General features: G+C 38.4%; 1 pseudogene; it reads left to right on the top strand.

Annotated features, from left to right (window-relative positions):
• The first annotated feature begins 8,562 nt into the window (after nucleotides 1-8,562).
• LOC122103138 lies at nucleotides 8,563-8,662 on the top strand (annotated as a pseudogene).
• The last annotated feature ends 337 nt before the right edge of the window (nucleotides 8,663-8,999 follow it).

Here is an 8,999-nt window from a genome sequence, read left to right as displayed (position 1 = left end):
TTAATCCTGGTGGAAGAAGCCAATTGTCCCACTTGTTTTCCTTATCAGTGAAAGTCTGGGTCTAAGGAATGATGTATAATACATAAGCAAATCTGTGTCCTATGTAATAGGATGTAAAAAATGTTATACATGTAATCATACTCTCTAAAATATATAATGAGTAAATAAAACACAAAATAAAATGAATAACTACACTAACTGCCATATGCAGTAAACATGTGTATGTAAATATAAATCATGTATTTAAAATATATACGAATATTATTTTTTGGAGTGCTAGGGCTTGAATTCAGCCCCTGGGATCAGGCCTGAATTTCTTGACTTCCAGCTCGGTCTGCTTCCCCTTCCCCCACATTGCTGCAGATTGAACAAAACCCTGAGTTCAAATCCCAGGCCTGGCAGAAAAATGGCCTGAATTCCAAGCCAAGGAGCTTCATAATTTTTAAAATATTTTTAGTGTATGTCTGTATCTGTCTGTCTGTATGTGTGTGTGTATTTTTATTTTGTCAAGGACAGGGCTTGAACTCAGGGCATGGCAATTCTGCCTCAGCTTTGATCACTCTACACTGGGTTGCAGCCACTGGACACACAGCCGAACCTGGGTCCCCAAAGGCTGACAAGAAAAAAAAAAACACCCGGCAACATTTTTCTTTTCAAGGTGATCATCCTGGGTCTGAATGACACAGCTGAAAAGTGTTTGTAACCTGGCATTGATGAAGTCTGATGGTCTTCCAGGGAAGCCATAGGCCAACACGGCAAAATAGGCTCTGTGTTCGAAGCCCAGTCCTGACCCTTACCAATGGAGGGAGATCCTAAGAGTCTCGTTCCTATTCACAGGAATACCGATGGAAATTAATGTCAAGGTTGAATTTGTTGTTCTGAATGATACTACTATAAAATTAGAGACTGATTTTAGGAGGCTGATGGATTTTAATGAATATTTTTGACACATTAAGATAATACTATTAATTATATGGATGCAATAGTTTAGGGACAGTGGTTAATTTAATTAATTATTCATTAAGTATGAAAACAATAATATTAATTACATGGAGGCATAATAATTACCCAAAAATTGGTAGGAATGTAGCCTATATAACTAAATAATGTATCGACATCTTTGGCACTCTATAAATATCTATATCTATTTGTGTACTACCTTCTGCATGTCAGTCTGTTCTTATTTTGTCAACCCTTGGGGCTTATTCTCAGGCATGGGAACTGCTTGTCAGCTCCATATGCCACAGGCTGGTGTGTTGACACTCACCCATTCATGATTTGGGCTTTGTGGCTGTGAGTTCAGATGCCAGCACTCACAAAAATTGAATTGTGCAGTAAGAAGCCCATGGTGACATGTTTTCTTTTTCTGTAAAAGTCCTGGGTGTCAGGTATGAAATTTCATACATAGGCATATCTATATCCTATGTAATAAATGCTGTAAAAATTCCATGCAAAATAGCAGTCGATAAAATAAATTGCAAATGAATAAAACAAAAATATAAAATGAATAACTACACTAAGCACAATTTGGAGTCAACATACGGGGCAGGATGTCAGGGACTGGGGACCGCCTGGCAGCTGATTTGGTTAGAGGCTGCTGTGCTGGCAGTAACCCATTCATGAAATGAGCCTTTTAGGCCGTGAGTTTAGATTCCAGCACTGCCAAAATTATAATCTTGGAGTGAGAAGCCGAGTGTGACACATGATTTCCTTTCCTGTGAAAGTGCTCAGTGTTAGGTAGGATGTTTAATTTGTGTGCAAATCTATAAGCTATGTAATAGGATGTAATAAAGATAAAAATGTCATAGGTGGAAGAATTGTCACTATGATAAACATTGAATTAGTAGTGAATCATTCTAGGATAATATTTGACACAATAAGTATAGGAAGTACATTAAGTTTAATTAATATTTTATTAATCATTAACAGAATAAAAATTACATGGAGACATAATTAAATACCTAATAATTGGTAGTAACACATGATGCATAATTCAATAATATATAGACATCTGTCTCATTCTATGAAATATCAATTATATGTATGGATATATGTACATATATGATAAACAATACTGATATTGAGTAATTATTAATTGATGCTTTATTAGTTGTTAACTGGGACACATCATTAAATGGAGATATAATTTAATACCTAAGTATTGGTACTAATATTATCTATAATTTAATAATATGCAGACATCTCTCTTTTTGTGTCTACAATATTTATATACAGAAATCTCTATCTATTTATACCTTGTTCACTCCTGGGGCTCGGTGGTTCAGTGCTCACCTAGGAATCATGAAGCCCTGCGTTCAATTCCTCAGTGCCACATAAATAGAAAAACAGGAAGTTCTGCTATCTTTCAACCAATTGAGTGCTAGCCTTGAGCACAAATGCTTAGGGAGAGTTTATAAGCTCTTACTCAAGCCCCAGGACTGCCACCAAAAACGGGTAGGATGTTCTAACTGCAATTATAGAAGGACATAACTTCAAATACCTCATTACAGAGCAAGCTAGGTGTGTGGTGCTTACAGCTGCCACCTAACCTGACTTAGGCACATGTAAACCACTGCAACCCAGCTCCATGGGTTACACATGTCATCCTGGCTTATGCCCGTCATCTTAGCTGCTCGGGGTGTTTAAACCCCAGTCCTGGCAGGATGTCTATGAGACTCTTCAAAATATGGCTCCAAGTCATAGAGCTCTAGCCTTGAGCAAATATCATTAAAACAGTATCCCCATGCTTTCACTTCAAGCCCCATGTCTACCTCCCCCAAGTAAAAAACCACCCCATTAAACCATTAGATGTGAACTTGTATGGTTTGTGAAATTTTCCTTAAAGAACGGTGATATTGATGAAAGTACCCTAATTTTAATGACAGCTTGTGGAACAGAGCTATGTGCTGAGTCTTCACAGGGTGCAGTGTGCTGAGTCCTGCATTGGGTGCTAAGTCTTTCACAAGATGCTGTGTGCTGAGTCCTGCAAAGAGTGACATGTACTGTGTCCTTCACAGGGTGCATTCTTACATCGTGCCCTTGTAAGGGATCCACAACTGAGATGATTATGCAGACAAGAATATTGAGTCTCAGATATGCTCCCATGGCAAGTACAAAATTATGTATTACTGAAGACTAGTGAGTTGTCTTCTGCGGACAAATGTTTTCTTTTTTTCTGTCATGAACCTTGAACTCGGGTTCTAGGTGCTGACCCTTACCTCTAGGGCTCATGGCTAGCACTTCACCACTTGGAACCATGGACCCCCTTGCAGCAGAAGCCAAGCCCAAGGGGTCAGTAGCTGGTCTGTCATCCCACCTTCTCAGGAACCTGAAATCTGAAGATCTGGGTTCCAAAATATCCCAAACACAAAAGGTCCCATGAGAATATTATCTCCAATTCACCACTAAGAACTTGAAGTGGAAGCAGGGTGCTTTCCTCATGCTGGTAATCCTAGCTACTCAGGCGAATGAGATCTGAGGATCAAGGTTCAAATCAAGCCTGGGCAGGAAAGTCTTTGAGACACTTAGCTCCAATGAACCACCAGAAAACCTGAAGTGGTAGAGCACAAGACTTGAGCTGAAGACCTCAAGGAAAGCACCCAGGCCCAGACTTCAACTCCTACAACTGACAACAACAACAACAAAAGACAGAAAACACTAACAACCTGAGGTAGAGGCCTGGGAAAGTGCATTAAGGATAGAGTGTTTTGCATCTATGAAACCATAGGCTTGATTTCTCAGGACCATATCATTAGGAAAAACCCTGAAGTGGCTCTGTGGCTCCAGTGGGAGAAGGCTATCCTTCTACAAGAGAAACTAGGTACGGTGCTCAGGTCCTGAGTTCAAGCTCAAGGACTCATGTATGTGTGTGCATGCACACACACCCACACCAACCACCCCCCCACACACAAACACACACACTCACAGACCAGAAGTGATGTTGTTACAAAAAATGGTAAAGCACTGGGCTTCTGCACTGTGCTCCTGCTCAGCACAAAGGCCTTGTGATCAAAACCTAGCCACCCAGGGCCAAACAAGGAGAGGTCAAAGGTTTCAAAACCTGATGAGCTTCACCAGCCCTAGATGACAGGAAGCTTTGTGATATCCAACATGTACTTGGATTTCCCAAACCTAGGAGAGGCATCATAGGCCCATCATTGCTCCAATGAAACATTTCATTAGATTCAGTGCCCTAGTTGTCTGCCAGAAGTACTCCTGAATTATATTGAGCACTTTATCTGAACACAAAAACATAGTCTCACAAAAGCAGGATAAGTGCACATAACTTTATCTGCCATGGAAAGTGGCACAAATGAAAACTTGTTGTTAAAACAGAGCACTGGGGAGAGAGATAGCTTGGGGTACAAAGAGACCCTTTTCTCCTGACCTTCAGAGCACGCCCACATTCATCCTCACTAACTGGCTCAGGTGGAATTGTTTGTTACCAAGCTGTAGAGGAGTGAGGTCTTTTGTCTGCCTGTCCACACAATGTGAGAGACTTCTTCCAGCAGGCCTGGGATGCAGAGAAACCCTCAGGTTACACTGGGAACAGTGATGAGTTCCCTGGAACATGCACTGTCTTGAAAGAAGTCTCTGTGTTATGAGATTATTGTATCGAATACAAATTTCCTAACTTGGTGCCATTCATCATAGCTATTCTATAGCTTCACCTATAGGAATACATCCATACATAGACAATGACATGGAAGTACAGGCTCTTTTTGAGGGGGCAGGTCCTGAGGTTGAACTATGAGCCTAGGCATTGTCCCTCAGCTCCTTTTGCTCAAGGGTAGTACATGAAGCTTGAGTCATAGCCTCAATTCTGGTTTTTTTGTGATCTCTTAGAAGTAACAGTGTCATAGACTTTCCTACACTGGCTGGATTCAAGCTAAGATTCTCTCCATCTCAGCATCCTAAGGAGGTGGGATTACAATCAGCAGCTACTGACATCTTCTTTCCTTTCTTATTCATTTTTTAATCTGGACAATCTGATTTCTTAGCAGGGTCATTCCAATGGTTTGAATTTATAAGTAAACTACCCAATGTTTATTATAGTTGCTTTCTCTCCTCATCTTCTTCTCTGGTCACAGGTTTGAGGCCAAACGTGAGAAATGTGTGTCATAGTATTTTGGAGCAAATATCCACAGGATATGCCAATTCTGTCACTTAGAATTGAGCTAGAATTTACTGTCTCAGGATGAGAGGACCGAAATCTGGAGTGATCCTCATACTGTCTGCATTGCTCCTTTTGCCTATAAAATGATCTAATCATTATGAGTGTTTTGTGTCTCCAACTTTAAGTATCTAGAACACACTAGAAGCATCTTCCTGTTTCTGTTTTTCTGTAGTACCTCTCGAGATTTAGACTAAGGATTTGTGTGAAGCGGCTCCTCTGCGAATCCCTGAGAAAAGCCACTTGAAGCCTCTTCAGGAAATCGCCATTCAAAGCCAGCTGAGCAGGAAACTCGGTGAGACTCTTATCTACAATAAACCACCAGTGAACCAGAAGTGGAGCAGTGGCCCAGAGGGTAGAGCTCCAGCTTTGAGAGAGAAAGCTGAGCAGGACATATAAGCCAGACCATGCAGGAAAGCCTGGGAGTTGATTATGTCCAATTAACCACCAGATAGCTCTTCAATTACTTTCTGTTGGCATGTTGCATGGGCCTAGGTGAGAAGTCTTGCCCCTGTTATCTGATGATACAGGTAACTGGGACATGAGATCCTAGGACCCATGGGTCCTACAGAAGAGAAGTATTTTTTAGACATCATATCAGCAAAATTTGGGAATAATTACTGGAATGCTTCAGAAATATGGAGAAAACCAGTTTGGGACCAGCGAGTTAAAACAATATACAGAGCAGCAGAATAAAATCCCATGTAGATTAGAGGAAAACAACACTCATTTTTTGCTATGTGATTTCAGAAGGCCATGTACACTTAGAAGGTATCACAAGTTTGTACCTAAAATATTGCATTGATACATTTTACATTCTGATATATATTCTAAACCTAATTATTTATATTCTAATTGTATTGATTGGAATAAATATCAATTTATTTGTCAAATTATCAATTAATTCTAGTAACTTTCATAGTGTGAAATATAAAATCATCACATAAAAATGTAAAATATATAACTATATATAATATAATGAAAAGGCTCATGTTTTGCATTGTTCTGTTGGGGTTAGGGTATCAAAGGCAACTCTGTTTTAAAGTATTATTCCATTATCTCTACCTCAGTGTTTAGTAGAGTTAAACCTAAAGCTTTACCATTTGTAGACTTACAGCCTGGACTCAAGAGGAAACACTGTGGTTAAAACATTAGCAATTTAGGGAGATTGAGCTTTTCTTCATGTGTCTATTGGCCATTCTTCTTTGTTCTTCAGAGAAGTTTCTCTTTAAGTCTTTAGCCCACTTATTTATTGGGCAGTTGTTTCTTTGAGTATTTGTTGTTGGGGATTTAATTTTTTGAGTTCCAAATATATTTTAGATATGAGACCCTTGTCCGTTGTATGGCTAGTGAAGATCTTCTCACAATCCGTGGGCTTTCTATTGATCTTGCTAGCTATGTCCTTTGCCATGCGGAAGCTCTGCAACTTCATGCAATCCCATTTGTCAAACCTTTCTTTGATTTGTTTTGTTTACGGGTCTCTATTCAGAAAATTTCGACCTGAGCCAAGGAGACCTAGGGTTTCTCCTATTCTATCCTGTAATGTTTTCAGAGTGTCTGCTTTGACTCCGAAGTCTTTGATCCATTTGGAGTTGATTCTGGTGTAGGGTGATAATGCAAATCAAGACAACATTGAGATACTACCTCACCCCAGTTAGAATGGCAAAAATGAAGAACTGTAATAACAACAGATGCTGGAGGGGATGTGGACAGAAGGGAATCTTACTGCATTGTTGGTGGGAGTGTAAACTTGTTCAACCACTTTGGAAAGCAGTACGGAGGTTCTCAAAAAACTTCACACACAGCTCCCCTATGACCCAGCAATCTCACTTTTGGGCATTTACCCAAATGTTTACAAACAAGACCACACTATAGCTATCAGCACACCTATGTTCATTGCAGAATTATTTACCATAGCTAAGATCTGGAACCAATCCAGATGCCCCTCAGTAGATGAATGGATCAAGAATATGTGGTATATATACACAATGGAATTCTATGCCTCCATCAGAAATAATGGCATTGCCCCATTTGTTAGGAAATGGAAAGACTTGGAAAAAATTATATTAAGTGAAGTAAGCCAGGCCCAAAGAAACCTAGGTCCCATGGTTTCTCTTATTTGCAATATCTAGTATATGTATGAGTCAAGCAGAAAAGGTCAGATAATGTGATGTTAGGAAAATGAATCCTAAGATATGTATTTAAATGTTTTTTTTTCTTTCATGCATTTGTTTCTAATGCACTTATAAGATTATCTTTTTGTTGCTTTGTATGTCCCTCCCCCACATTATAACCCCTGCTTTCACTATATTTGATGTCGGTATAATTTGTGAAGTAGAAGGGGAAAAACAAATCGTTTAAGGATATTGGTGGACCCGTGCAACAATGAGAAGTACAAGTTGTCATGTCCAAAACGAATTTTACAACTTTGGTGAGGAGGAGGATTGGTTGGGGGTCGGGGGGAGGCTGGGAAGGGATGTGAAGGGTAAACAAAGAAGGAGGTTGCAATGCTTGATAAGAAATGTACTCATTATCTTGCCCATGTAATGTAACCCCTCTGTACATTTTGTTCACAATAAAAATAATAATAGAAATAAAAATAATAAAAAACATTACCAATTTAAGGCCTAATAATGAAGAGAAATATATGGACTTCTCTTGCAACTATGAAAATATTTGGTGATAAAATGGCAGTAGTGTAAGTTCCTGCCTGTTTGGAAGGTAGACAGGCCAAGACATTAGGTAATCATGAATATGAACATTTTTTCACTTTCTTGGCTTTAGCTACTTTTGAAATGGTAGGTATCATAAACAATCATATTTTGATAAAATGCCTTCTAGTATGAACAGTTCTGGCTGAACTGTTCATCTCTCTATGATCCCTTGTAACTAAGATTAGTTTTGTTCCACTAATACAATCTATGCTGTCAGAGTAAGATATTCAGGTTGGTCTATTCCTATATGGAAGAAGGGTAAAGGGTCAGGTAGACATTTGTGCCAGTAAGATCTCATTTGGGAAAATCTCAGCTGCATATGTTTAGAAGTAGCTCTTAAACAAGGCTTACTTTGAATCCATTGGCTCCACAGAGCTAACACAGTTGGATAAATAAGTACTTGAAAAAGCCGTCTCATTTGGACTTAGCTATTAATACTTGAAAGTATGATCAAATTCTAAATGAAAAGGACTTAAATTAGTCATTGACAAAAAAATTGCAAATGTGAGCAATCAACTGAACAACATTTTTTTTCAACTATTCACAGAATTTTAGGGAAATAAGATTAATAGCATTTTTAGGAACAATAAAGTTTCCTTGTTACAAATAGGCACCTAAGCATATAAGACTTTATAAATATTTCATCATTAACTACTAAAATTTGCAGAATACTACATTCTTCAGCAGCTTGTATACCAAAATTACAACAATACAGAGATTAACATGGCACTTGTACAAGGATGATATGAAAATTTGTGAAGTATTCAAAATTTTTCATTCTTCAGATGCAAGAAATGAAAAACAGCTATCAAAAAGTTGATTACAAAATTACAAGTGAAACAATACACCTAATTCATATAATTAAAAGTTACTTTGACTTCAGTGTATTAAATTTTCACCTTAGAAAGGCCTTTACATAGCATAACCTTTACACAACTTTTGAAATTAGACAACATTGTCGTTTTATCCCAAAGAAATATAATACTAAAAGGACCTAGGGAAAAAAAAAAGGAATCTTAAACTGTTTCTGTATGGAATGCAATCTGAAAGGACACATTAATGAACCTATATGTTATAAAACAATGTAGAATTCAATGTATTATATCTAGGAG

This window comes from Dipodomys spectabilis, unplaced genomic scaffold, assembly GCF_019054845.1.
Source record: "Dipodomys spectabilis isolate Male_0828 unplaced genomic scaffold, ASM1905484v1 ptg001867l, whole genome shotgun sequence".
NCBI classification, from domain to species: Eukaryota; Metazoa; Chordata; class Mammalia; order Rodentia; family Heteromyidae; genus Dipodomys; species Dipodomys spectabilis.
Note: the sequence above shows the minus strand (reverse complement) of the source record. Positions and strands in the feature narration are given on the sequence as shown.